This window comes from Triturus cristatus, chromosome 2_1 (genome assembly GCF_964204655.1).
Source record: "Triturus cristatus chromosome 2_1, aTriCri1.1, whole genome shotgun sequence".
Lineage (NCBI taxonomy): Eukaryota > Metazoa > Chordata > Amphibia > Caudata > Salamandridae > Triturus > Triturus cristatus.
Window position 1 is genome coordinate 346,956,370 of NC_140581.1, and position 12,208 is coordinate 346,968,577.

Below are 12,208 nucleotides of genomic sequence, written 5' to 3' on the forward strand. Positions count from 1 at the left end.
TGCTCTGTGCTCTGGTTTGCACACACAGCAATTCAGGGATGCCCATCATGGCTGCATGGCCTTTAGCTCAACCGCAGCCCAGGCTGAGGTTTCCAGATTATTTCCAAGCAGACATGCAGCTGGCAACTTTGGAGAGACCACTGCCTGTTTCAGGCCAGTAACCACCCCCAGCCTAATGTCACCATGGCCATGGGATGACTAGTGGTGACACTGTCAGCGTTGGTGACTGGGTAAGACTTCCCAATCAAATATTGCTCAGGGGACACCAGTGTGTCTTTCACCATAGTGACACTGGCACCTGTATCCCTCAGAGCTTCTACCCTAGTTCCATTCACCCAGTGGTACTGTAAATATTTCTTTAAGTTAGGTGGCCACACAGCTACAGTGGCAAACTCCACTTCTCCCAGGGAGACTAGACTTGCTTCAGTATGTTCCCAGATTTGCTCAGGGTACACTTCTGATCCCATTTGTATACTTGCTGCCCCAGGAGTAGCTGTATTGGGTGCCTTAGGGGCTTTGTTGTCGGGGCAAGATTTATCTACAGTTAGGTGTCCTGACCTCTTAAAGTTATTACATGAGGCCTTTAAGGGATCAAAGTTCTTCCTCCTATAGGGTTGAGGCACAAAGGGAGTAGTTTGGGTCCCACCCCCCTGAACAGGTTTTTGGGGCCCTTTGGAAGACTCAGACTTTTTATCTTGGGGATTCTCACCACCTTTCCCCTGGGGAGGTTTTGTGACCACCTTCTTCTGGTCACCCCCAGTGGCTGTCCTTGTCACCCTAGCCTTGACCCAGTGGTCTGCCTTCTTTCCCAATTCTTGGGGAGAAATTAGACCTAGGTCTACCAAATGCTGATGTAACTTCATTTGTGCAATTACTCAATATATGTTCCTTCATGAACAAATTGTACAATCCAGTAAAATCATGCACACCATATCCAGCTAACCAACCATCCAGTGTCTTTACTGAGAAGTCTACGAAGTCAATCCAAGACTGGGTCTGGGTTTTGTGAGCCGCCCTGAATCTAATTCTATACTCCTCAGTAGTGAATCCAAATCCCTCAATCAGAGTCTTCCTCATGAGGTCATAGGATCCTGCATCTGGCCCAGAGAGGGTCAGAAGCCTGTCTCCGCAATTACTAGAGAACAGCTCCCACAGGAGTGCCCCCCAGAGAGGTTTCTTTACTCTTCTTATTTCACAAGCCCTCTCAAAGGCTGTGAACCATTTGGTGATATCATCACCTTCCTCAAATTTAGGGACAATCCCTTTGGGTATTTTAGGATCATAAGTTTCCTCCCTATCCTTGTTTTTATTATTTCTGCCACCATTGATGGGTGCTAAACCCATCTCTCTCCTTTCTTTTTCTAGAGCCAGGAGCCTGGACTCTAGATCCAACCTTTTGGCCAGCGTTGCTAAAAAGCTGTCCTCTTCACTGGTGGGTCCCCCAGTGATCTCTCTGGTACCTGGTTCACCTGTGTGAACTCTAGGTTCCCAGATGCTAATTCTTGGATTTGAGGGTATGGGGGCCCTTTCCTCCCTAGGGAATAGTGTTGGGGGTTATTAGCCTCCTCCTCCTCTTCCCTTTCCTCATCTGACTGGACATCACCATGTTCAGATGGGTGGTCCTTAGCATACTCAGCCAAGAGCTCCTGGAGCCCTAGTTTGGTTGGATGCAGGCCCATTGGTAAATTTTTAAGTTTCCATAGGGACCTCAATTCCTAGAAAGACAAGTGTAAGTAAGGTGGAGCCCCTCCACCAGGTCCATGTCATTATTTTCACTAATAGCTGGGTTTCTTTGAGTCATTCTAACCTGACAGTTCTAATCCTCTACCCTGACTATAGTGACTTTTATTTTTCTAAAATTCTAATGGGACATAAGCAAGGTCCTGACAAGACTTTTAGTATTTTGGAAAAGACCAATCAGAATTCTAAAGGCAATTTTAAGAGTTCTGTTGTGTGATCAGATGTAACCAAGTAGTCCAAAAAATGCAAGTTTGTATCCCACCGCTGCCACCAATGTGAGAAAGAGGCTCTGTATATACTGTTCCCAAATAGGTACAGTGTGTTCAGAGTCCACAGTTCCCAGAGGTTTGGCAGAGGTTAAAGTTAGATCTAACCTTACTCTCTAAAGTGGTAGCTTGGTCGAGCAGTAAGGCAGTATCAGAGGACAGTGTAAAGCATTTGCTGCACACACTCAGTCAGCAAATGGTCTCACACACTCAAGAACTGAACTCTAGGCCAATGGTTTATATAAAAAATATATGGTTGTTTTATTTTAGAACCAACAATAGGTTTCAAAATATACTTTCTCAGAATGAGATGCTTTAGTTAAATACTTTTGCAATATGCCATCGACTTTTGTGGGTAATAGTTACAGGTTGTTGCATTAGGCAACACAATAATACATTGAGCTCAATGGGTATTTTAAGTTATGTGCACTTGATTACTTTCAGGACTACTTTTCTAACTTCAGGACTGGATCCTAGATTCAGTCCTGGGACAGTTCTTGGAAACAAGTGAGTAAATTCGGTTAAGTTACTGTTGTGATTTTTAAACAATATTTTGCTATTTTAAATGTTGACACTTAGAAGCTTTTTCTGATCAAATTACCAATGTTATCCTATGGAAGGAAATGCACTTAGCAGGTAAGTGGGGTTATGGGTACTTTTTCTAGGTCAGTGTTGGATCCTGGATCCAGCTCTAGTGTACCACCTGTAAGCAGTTGAGAAACTGCGTTTAAGTTATACAGGGGATTTTTAAGGAATATTTATAAGTTTGCAAAATCGACACTTAGAAGAAATTTCATAGAAAACAGTCAATAGTTTCCTATGGGAGAAAATTCAAATTACGGGTAAAGTATGTTCTCGTTACTTTTGTAATCCAGTGCTGGGCTCCTAGGCTCAGCACTGGGGCATCTATCTAAAACAGGTAAGTAATTACGTTTTCACAGTTGGTACGATTTTTAAAGAATATTTGTAGTTTGCAAAAATCGACACTTAGAAGAAATTTCACAGAAAAACAGTCAATGGTTTCCTAAGGGAGAAAATTTAGTTAGCGGTAAGTACGGTTGTAAGTACTTTTCAGGGTCAGTGCTGGGCACCAAGATCCAGCACTGGGATCTCTCCTAATAGCAGGTGAGTATTTCCGTTTTCGTTACTTGGTTGATTTTAGGTGAATATTTTAAAGTTTAGAAACTCCACACTTAGAAGAAATTTCAGAAGACGCCAGTCAATGTTACCCTATGGCACAGGGGGCCGCAGGGCGCCGGGTGCAGGGGTGCCTTTTGATGTTGGGAAATCTTACCAGCGGTTGGGGGGGTCCTTGGTTCTCAGGCTGCAGGCGTCGTCAGGAGCGTCGAGGTGGGTCCTTGGGTGCCGGATTCAGGGTCACAGTCGCCGGGGGGACGTCCTCTGGGTCTTTGTCCACTCCGGCACAGGCCAGGCTTGGCGGGTGCAGAGTGTGCAGGGTTCGCGGTTCCGGGCTGTTGCCAGGGGTTAGAAACTTGCTTTGAGCAGAGCCACTGCTCATGGGAGTCCCAGATGCTCAGAGTCACAAGGTAGCCTGGTCCTCTGGGGTTTGTGAGGTTGCTGGCCACAGGAGGTGCCGGGATTTAGCAGGAGCAGGTTCGAGGGTCGACAGGCCGGTAGGGCTGGGGGCAAAGCAGTTGGTGTCTTCCTCTTCTTAGCAGCTGCACGGCAGGTCTTCTTTCTTCTTGTTCTTCTTTGCTTTTTCAGAATCTGGAATCTGAGGAGGGAAGGTTCAGGGTGCCCCTAAATACTAGATTTAGGGGCATTACAGGTAGGTAAAGGGCAGGGACCAATGGGTCCCTGCCCTGGGGTGGGTACACCCCCTATCCTGCCACTCTCCTGTGGGAGGGGGGCAGTAGCCTAGTCCTGATTGGGCAGGGCTTCCCATCTTCAAGATGGCGAGAGCCCGGAGATGTGCTTCACCTCGCCTACCCCACCTGATGGGTGGGGTTGGCAGAGGCTGGCACATCCCCTGTCCTTACTTGGGGTTTCCGGCCAGTCTTCCCGCCAGAGTGGGGGTCAGAACCGGTCGGGACCAGTTGCTGGGTACAGGAAATGGCCTGGAGAAGCTCACAAAGGCGGCATGCCTTTGAAGCTTACCCCTGCCCATCCTGGGGGAGGAGACCTAGCACCTCGCCAAGGATGTGCATGGTTGCAGGCCCAGGAGAGCGGGGGCTCTCCACCCAGGTGTCCAGCAACATGTCTGCTGTGTGGCAGCCTCTCAGACTAGACGTGGATTGTAGGCTCGGTTTCAGGGGGCATCTCTAAGATGTCCTCTGTAGTGCTTTGCACATTAAATCCCACACTGGCATCAGTGCGGGTTTAATGTGCTGAGAAGTTTGATACCAAACTTCTCAGTCTTCAGTGTTGCCATTATGGTGCTGTGGAGTTCGTGTTTGACGAGCTCCCAGTACCATATACTCTAAAATGGCAGCACTGCACTTACAGTGCCCAGGAATGGACCCGGGTACTGAAGGGGCACAGGGATCATGCTCCTGTGCCCACACCACTGACATAGGGCACCCAGCTAGAGGGGTGGCTGATGTATGCCAGGGCAGTGTAGGTTGTGGGCATGACACACTGGGATGTGTGCCATGTCAACTCTTTGTTTTGTCTTGTACCCAGACACTCAGCCTGCAAGGGCAGTGTGTTTGTGTCAGGGTACAGGGCCTCTAAGGGTGGCACAATAAGTGCTGCAGCCCTTAGAGGCCTTCCCTAGCCACAAGGCCCTGGGTACCTAGGGTACCATTTACCAGGGGCTGACAAGTGGCCAGGGTTTGCCAATTTGGGTTTTAGGTTTTAGGGAAGGAACATAGGCCCTGGGCACCTGATTGGCAGGAGCCCAGGGCCCACTCAGTCAAAGTACAGTCAGCAATTCAGCAAAAAGTGGGGGCATACCATGCAAGAAAGATGGTACTTTCTCACAATCTGTTCTTGGCATGTAGAGCTGTAGATTCACATGCCCCTTCCTTCCTCCCCGGACACCTATATTCGTTGCAGTTATCATTTTTATTATTCATATTGTACAACCATGGACATCTCTATACTACACATATTTAATCATTCTCATCCTCTTGTGGGAAATCAATCTAACATTGGAGTCGATGCCCATGCGCACAATCACCGAAAGGAGGAGTTATCTTACTTTGTGACTGGAAAAGACTTCTTCGAAGAAAAACATCCGGACCCAACAGTAGATGGCAGAAGTATGCATAACATATGGATTTACAGCTCTATATGGCAATAATAGATGTTTGCAGGGTAAGTAACATAATATATATATATATATATATATATATATATATATTATCTACTGGCGGTCGCCAGTAGATAGTTATAGTTACAACTTAGTTTCCATAGGAAATCTCAAAATTCTATTTTGAATAACTTTGGCGCCGGTTGACGAATCCTCGCGAAATTTTCAGAACTAATGGGGCGCTCCGTTCAGCTCCTACCCTGAAAGTCTCGGGGTGATTCGTCAAGCGGGGGCCAAGAAAAAAGGGGGGTCCCAAAACGCGTTTTCCCCATGCATTTTTCCATAGGTCCTTTAGACACAGCTACAGCCAAAACGGCTGAACAGAATTACTTGAAATTTGGCAAAGAGGTAGTCCTCAGGTCAGGCATGTGCCTTTTGCATATATGGTGTAAATCCGTTCAGTAGTTCCTGAGAAAATCAAAAGTAAAATCATATACATATCTCATTGTGAGATCTGATTGGCTGTCAACACTTCATCCAAGAAGTGTTGGCAGCCATCTTGGGAACATTATACATGATAGCACCTCATTAAAAACATTGCAGTTAATAGAAGGTTTTAAGACTTTAGTTACATTATAAATCATTTGTTGATGGTACCATACTCATTTTAGGAATTGTAGTATGTTCTAAGGTGATTTTACCATGTGAAAAAGCCTTCTGCTGGGATATCATGAATCATGTTTGAGAGAAAACTATTTTCACATGCTTTTCCCACAGAGCTTTGGAAGGTGATCTATAAGCTAAACTGAGAGCATATTTTCTGTAAATTCACATTATCTTTCTCAGTCATGTGAGAATGAAGTCTGACATTCTCAGTAAAACATGTACATCCAACAAGGGCAGAGACTGTCAGTTGATTCCTTTGTGTTCTACTGCAGCTTCCCAGAGTGTTCCAAAGAACAACTAGAGCGCTAACAGTCTTACTTATGACAAAGGTATGGCACACCTGAAGCCATCTTGATTGGAATAAAGTGGTAACATTTAAAACATTTAATTTAAAAAGTAACAAAATGAGAGGGTTCATTTTGCCATAGAATGTATGATTAGTGCTGCAGAAAGAAAAATTAGGGCACATTTTGAGTGACTTCTCAAATCCTCTTCTATTTCATTAAAGAATTCTGACATGCAGACTGAAACATGCACTTTCAATATCAGCAGCAGACTTCCCTGGTGAGCAGTAGCTTTACTACAGTGATCTAATGAGCAACTAGAGTGCTAACATTCTGAATTTATGGCAAATGTGTGACACATCTGAATGCCTTCTTCATTGAATCAAAGTAAAAAAACTGACAGTATGCCTACTGAGGAGACTGCAGTAAATGAGGAAATTAGGAAACTTCCTTCATAACAAGTCTCCCAAGATGGCCACCAGAGACAAAAGAGCCCAAATGTAGCACAAATATCACCGAGATGTAGCCCAAGTATAGCCCAATGACAGAAATCCCAGAGTGTTTTAAAGAACAACTAGAGCGCTAACAGTCTTACTAATGACAAAGGTATGGCACACCTGCAGCCATCTTGATTGGAATAAAGTGGTAACATTTAAAACATTTAATTTGCAAAGGAACAAAATGAGGGGGTTCATTTTGCCATAGAAATTATGACTAGTGCTGCAGAAAGAAAACTTAGGGCACATTTTGACTTCTCAAATCCTCTTCTATTTCATTAAAAAGTTCTGACATGCAGACTGAAACATGCACTTTGAATACCAGCAGCAGACTTCCCTGGTGAGCAGTAGCTTTACTACAGTGATCTAATGAGGAACTAGAGTGCTACCATTCAGAATTTATGGCAAATGTGTCACATCTGAATGCCTTCTTGATGGAACCAAAGTAAACAAGCATTGAAAATGCAATAGGTCTCGCCCTCGTTTAAGTTAAAGCAATTCTGTTTGTAATCAGGTGGCTTTTTAGCTTTGCTTTTATTAGTGTTTTTCAAAATTTCATGTAAATAACATGCATATCTGTATATGTATGCATGCATTTATATTTGTATTTATATAGATATGCAGATTATATATATGTTTATATATGTATGTATATATATATACACATACATATATATAAATGCATATGCATATATGTGCATATGTGTGAGTGTAGAGAGAGGTAGAGAGGTAGAGGTGTAGAGGTAGAGACATAGAGGTAGAGAGGTAGAGGTAGAGAGGTAGAGAGTAGTCGGGAGAGAGGTAGAGAAAGGTAGAGAGGTAGAGATGTAGAGGTAGAGACGTAGAGGTAGAGAGGTAGAGGTAGAGAGGTAGAGGTAGAGAGGTAGAGAGTAGTAGAGAGAGAGGTAGAGAAAGGTAGAGAGGTAGAGAGTAGAGGATGAGTAATAGAGAGTAGAGAGTAGAGAGTAGAGAGAGAGTAGTAGAGAGAGTAGTAGAGAGTAGTAGAGAGAGTAGCAGAGAGTGAGTAGGAGAGAGTAGTAGTGAGTAGTAGAGAGTGAGTAGTAGAGAGTAGTAGCGAGTGAGAAGTAGAGAGTAGTAGAGAGTAGTAGAGAGTGAGTAGTAGAGGGTGTAGTAGAGAGTAGTAGAGAGTGAGTAGTAGAGGGAGTAGTAGAGAGTGAGTATTAGAGAGTGAGTAGTAGAGAGTAGTAAAGAGTGAATAGTGGAGACAGAGTAGTAGAGAATGAGTAGTAGAGAATGAGTAGTAGAGTGAGTAGTAGAGAGTAGTAGAGAGTGAGTAGTAGAGAGTAGTAGAGAGAGAGTAGTAGAGAGTAGTAGAGAGAGTAGTAGAGAGTGAGTAGTAGAGAGTGAGTAGTAGAGAGAGTAAGTAGTAGAGAGAGTGAGTAGTAGAGAGAGTAGTAGAGAGTAGTACAGAGTGAGTAGTAGAGAGTGATTAGTAGAGAGTAGTGGAGAAGTAGAGAGTGAGTAGTAGAGAGTAGTAGAGAGTGAGTAGTAGAGAGTGAGTAGTAGAGTGAGTAGTAGGGAGTAGTAGTGAGTAGTAGAGTGAGTAGTAGAGTGAGTAGTAGAGAGCAAGTAGTAGAGAGTGTGTAGTAGAGAGAGAGTAGTAGAGAGTAGTCAAGGGTGAGTAGTAGAGAGTGAGTAGTAGAGAGAGTAGTGTAGAGTAGTAGAGAGTGAGTAGTAGAGAGTAGTAGAAAGTGAGTAGCAGAGAGAGTAGTAGAGAGTAGTAGAGAGTAGTAGAGTGAGTAGTAGAGAGTGAGTAGTAGAGAGAGAGAGTAGTAGAGAGTGAGTGGTAGAGAGTAGTAGAGTGAGTAGTAGAGTGAGTAGTAGAGAGAGTAGTAGAGTGAGTAGTTGAGAGTGAGTAGTAGAGAGTAGTAGAGAGTAGTAGAGAGTGAGTAGTAGAGAGTGAGTAGTAGAGAGTGTAGTAGAGAGGGAGTAGTAGAGAGAGAGAGTAGTAGAGAGAGAGTAGTAGAGAGTAGTAGAGAGTGAGTAGTAGAGTAGTAGAGAGTGAGTGGTAGAGAGTAGTAGAGAGTGAGTAGTAGAGATTGAGTAGTAGAGAGTGAGTAGTAGAGAGTAGTAGAGTAGTAGAGAGTAGTAGAAAGTGAGTAGTAGAAAGTGAGTAGTAGAAAGTAGTAGCGAGTGAGTAGTAGAGAGTGAGTAGTTTAATTTAAAAGGAACACAATGAGGAGGTTCATTTTGCCATAGAAATTATGATTAGTGAGGAAAAAAGAAAAATTAGGGCACATTTTGAGTGACTTATCAAATCCTCTTCTATTTCATAAAAAAATTCTGACATGCAGACTGAAACATGCACTTTCAATACCAGCAGCAGACTTCCCTGGTGTGCAGTCGCTTTACTACAGTGATCTAATGAGCAACTAGAGTGCTACCATTCAGAATTTATGGAAAATGTGGGACACATCTGAATGCCTTCTTGATGGAATCAAAGTAAACAAGCATTGAAAATGCAATAGGTCTCGCCCTCGTTTAAGTTAAAGCAATTTTGTTTGTAATTAGGTGGCTTTTTAGCTTTGCTTGTATTAGAGTTTTTCAAACTTTCATGTACATACCATGCATATGTATGCATATATGTATATGTTTGCATGAATTTATATTTATATAGATATGCAGATTATATTTATATGTTTATATATTCACTGAAAAAACCATAGGTTTCACACACGTTATAGTTACGAATTAGCATTTAAAAAACCTTGCAAATTCACTTTAAAAACCATAGGTTTCACACATGTTATAGTTAGCTGGACATTTCACTCGTAAAAAACCAATGAAATTCCCCTGTTATAGTTAGTGCAGGCAACTATAACTCACGCGACCGCAATCCTCTGCTGATGACGTCAGATATTACATCACTGTATTTAGACACTTATTTACCCATGTCTTCTTCCATTAATCTTTAGCTATACATATATTACAAATATTTATTTTTCATAAAGACACATATGTCATCAGTGATGTAATATCTGACGTCATCAGCAGAGGATTGCGGTCGTGTGAGTTATAGTTGCCTGCACTAACTATAACGGGGGAATTTCATTGGTTTTTTACGAGTGAAATGTCCAGCTAACTATAACATGTGTGAAACCTATGGTTTTTTAAGTGAATATATATATATATATATATATATATGTATATATATATCAAAGAAATACCCTTTCAGGCATAGAGTGACGAATAAATTATGCAAAAAATAAGCAGAGAACTCTGGGTAGTTCTCAAGTTTAGGTGGAAAGCAGCTCCTGTATGGAGCACTCTCAACACCAGCGACACTCTAGATCTGCTCACCTCAAATGTCTGTTTTTCTATCAAAATCTTTAAGCATAGGATTAGCACAGTGCCATCCACGCCGAGATAGAAAAGGACAAAGTCTTTTGCCATTTGTACAGCAAAGTCTTTAAGCATAGGACTAGCACAGTGCTGTCCTTGCCGAGCTGTAAAATGACAAAAGCCAATTACCACTCCAGGCACAGTATTACAGCTTTGAGTTGGTAAAATACCAATCAAGCCAACCTGAAATGAGTAAAAGCAACCCCTGACACAGTGTTTCGCTCTAATTAGAGCTCTTCAGAGAGGTATAGCTTTGTCCAGACACAAGGGAGCACCCAGTATAAGTCAAAGAAATACCCTTTCAGGCATAGAGTGACGAATAAATTATGCAAAGTGTCGCTGGTGTTGAGAGTGCTCCATACAGGAGCTGCTTTCCACCTAAACTTGAGAACTACCCAGAGTTCTCTGCTTCTTTTTTGCATAATTTTTTCGTCACTCTATGCCTGAAAGGGTATTTCTTTGACTTATACTGGGTGCTTCCTTGTGTCTGGACAAAGCTATACCTCTCTGAAGAGCTCTAATTAGAGCGAAACACTGTGTCAGGGGTTGCTTTTACCCATTTCAGGTTGGCTTGATTGGTATTTTACCAACTCAAAGCTGTAATACTGTGCCTGGAGTGGTAATTGGCTTTTGTCATTTTACAGCTCGGCAAGGACAGCACTGTGCTAGTCCTATGCTTAAAGACTTTGCTGTACAAATGGCAAAAGACTTTGTCCTTTTCTATCTCGGCGTGGATGGCACTGTGCTAATCCTATGCTTAAAGATTTTGATAGAAAAACAGACATTTGAGGTGAGCAGATCTAGAGTGTCGCTGGTGTTGAGAGTGCTCCATACAGGAGCTGCTTTCCACCTAAACTTGAGAACTACCCAGAGTTCTCTGCTTCTTTTTTGCATAATTTATTCGTCACTCTATGCCTGAAAGGGTATTTCTTTGACTTATACTGGGTGCTCCCTTGTGTCTGGACAAAGCTATACCTCTCTGAAGATCTCTAATTAGAGCGAAACACTGTGTCAGGGGTTGCTTTTACTCATTTCAGGTTGGCTTGATTGGTATTTTACCAACTCAAAGCTGTAATACTGTGCCTGGAGTGGTAATTGGCTTTTGTCATTTTACAGCTCGGCAAGAACAGCACTGTGCTAGTCCTATGCTTAAAGACTTTGCTGTACAAATGGCAAAAGACTTTGTCCTTTTCTATCTCGGCGTGGATGGCACTGTGCTAATCCTATGCTTAAAGATTTTGATAGAAAAACAGACATTTGAGGTGAGCAGATCTAGAGTGTCGCTGGTGTTGAGAGTGCTCCATACAGGAGCTGCTTTCCACCTAAACTTGAGGACTACCCAGAGTTCTCTGCTTCTTTTTTGCATAATTTATTCGTCACTCTATGCCTGAAAGGGTATTTCTTTGACTTATACTGGGTGCTCCCTTGTGTCTGGACAAAGCTATACCTCTCTGAAGAGCTCTAATTACAGCGAAACACTGTGTCAGGGGTTGCTTTTACTCATTTCAGGTTGGCTTGATTGGTATTTTACCAACTCAAAGCTGTAATACTGTGCCTGGAGTGGTAATTGGCTTTTGTCATTTTACAGCTCGGCAAGGACAGCACTGTGCTAGTCCTATGCTGAAAGACTTTGCTATACAAATGGCAAAAGACTTTGTCCTTTTCTATCTCGGCGTGGATGGCACTGTGCTAATCATATGCTTAAAGATTTTGATAGAAAAACAGACATTTGAGGTGAGCAGATCTAGAGTGTCGCTGGTGTTGAGAGTGCTCCATACAGGAGCTGCTTTCCACCTAAACTTGAGAACTACCCAGAGTTCTCTGCTTCTTTTTTGCATGTATATATATATATATATATATATATATATATATATATATATATATATATATATATATATATATATATATATATATATATATATATCCAACAAAATGCCCAAGCATATAGGGGCGCACTCACGGCAAGTTGCACCAATCGGTTTCTCCCATCACAGGTGTCACCATCGGCATAAATAATTGGACAGGACCATGCGAAACTGTCTTCCAAAAGTATTTTACTGTGGACCTGACGCGTTTCAAAGCACTCGCTTCTTCCTCAGAGGTCACAGTGATTAAAACAGTCACAGGGAAGCTTCGTAACTGCAAACTCCGCCTTTAGTAGGACGCGCATCGTGCGTA

General features: G+C 42.7%; 1 protein-coding gene across 1 annotated transcript in view; it reads left to right on the plus strand.

The window, feature by feature from the left end:
• Positions 1-12,208, plus strand: part of ITGA2 (integrin subunit alpha 2) — a 596,388-nt gene that overhangs the window by 510,969 nt on the left and 73,211 nt on the right. The gene's annotated exons all lie outside the window — the stretch shown is intronic.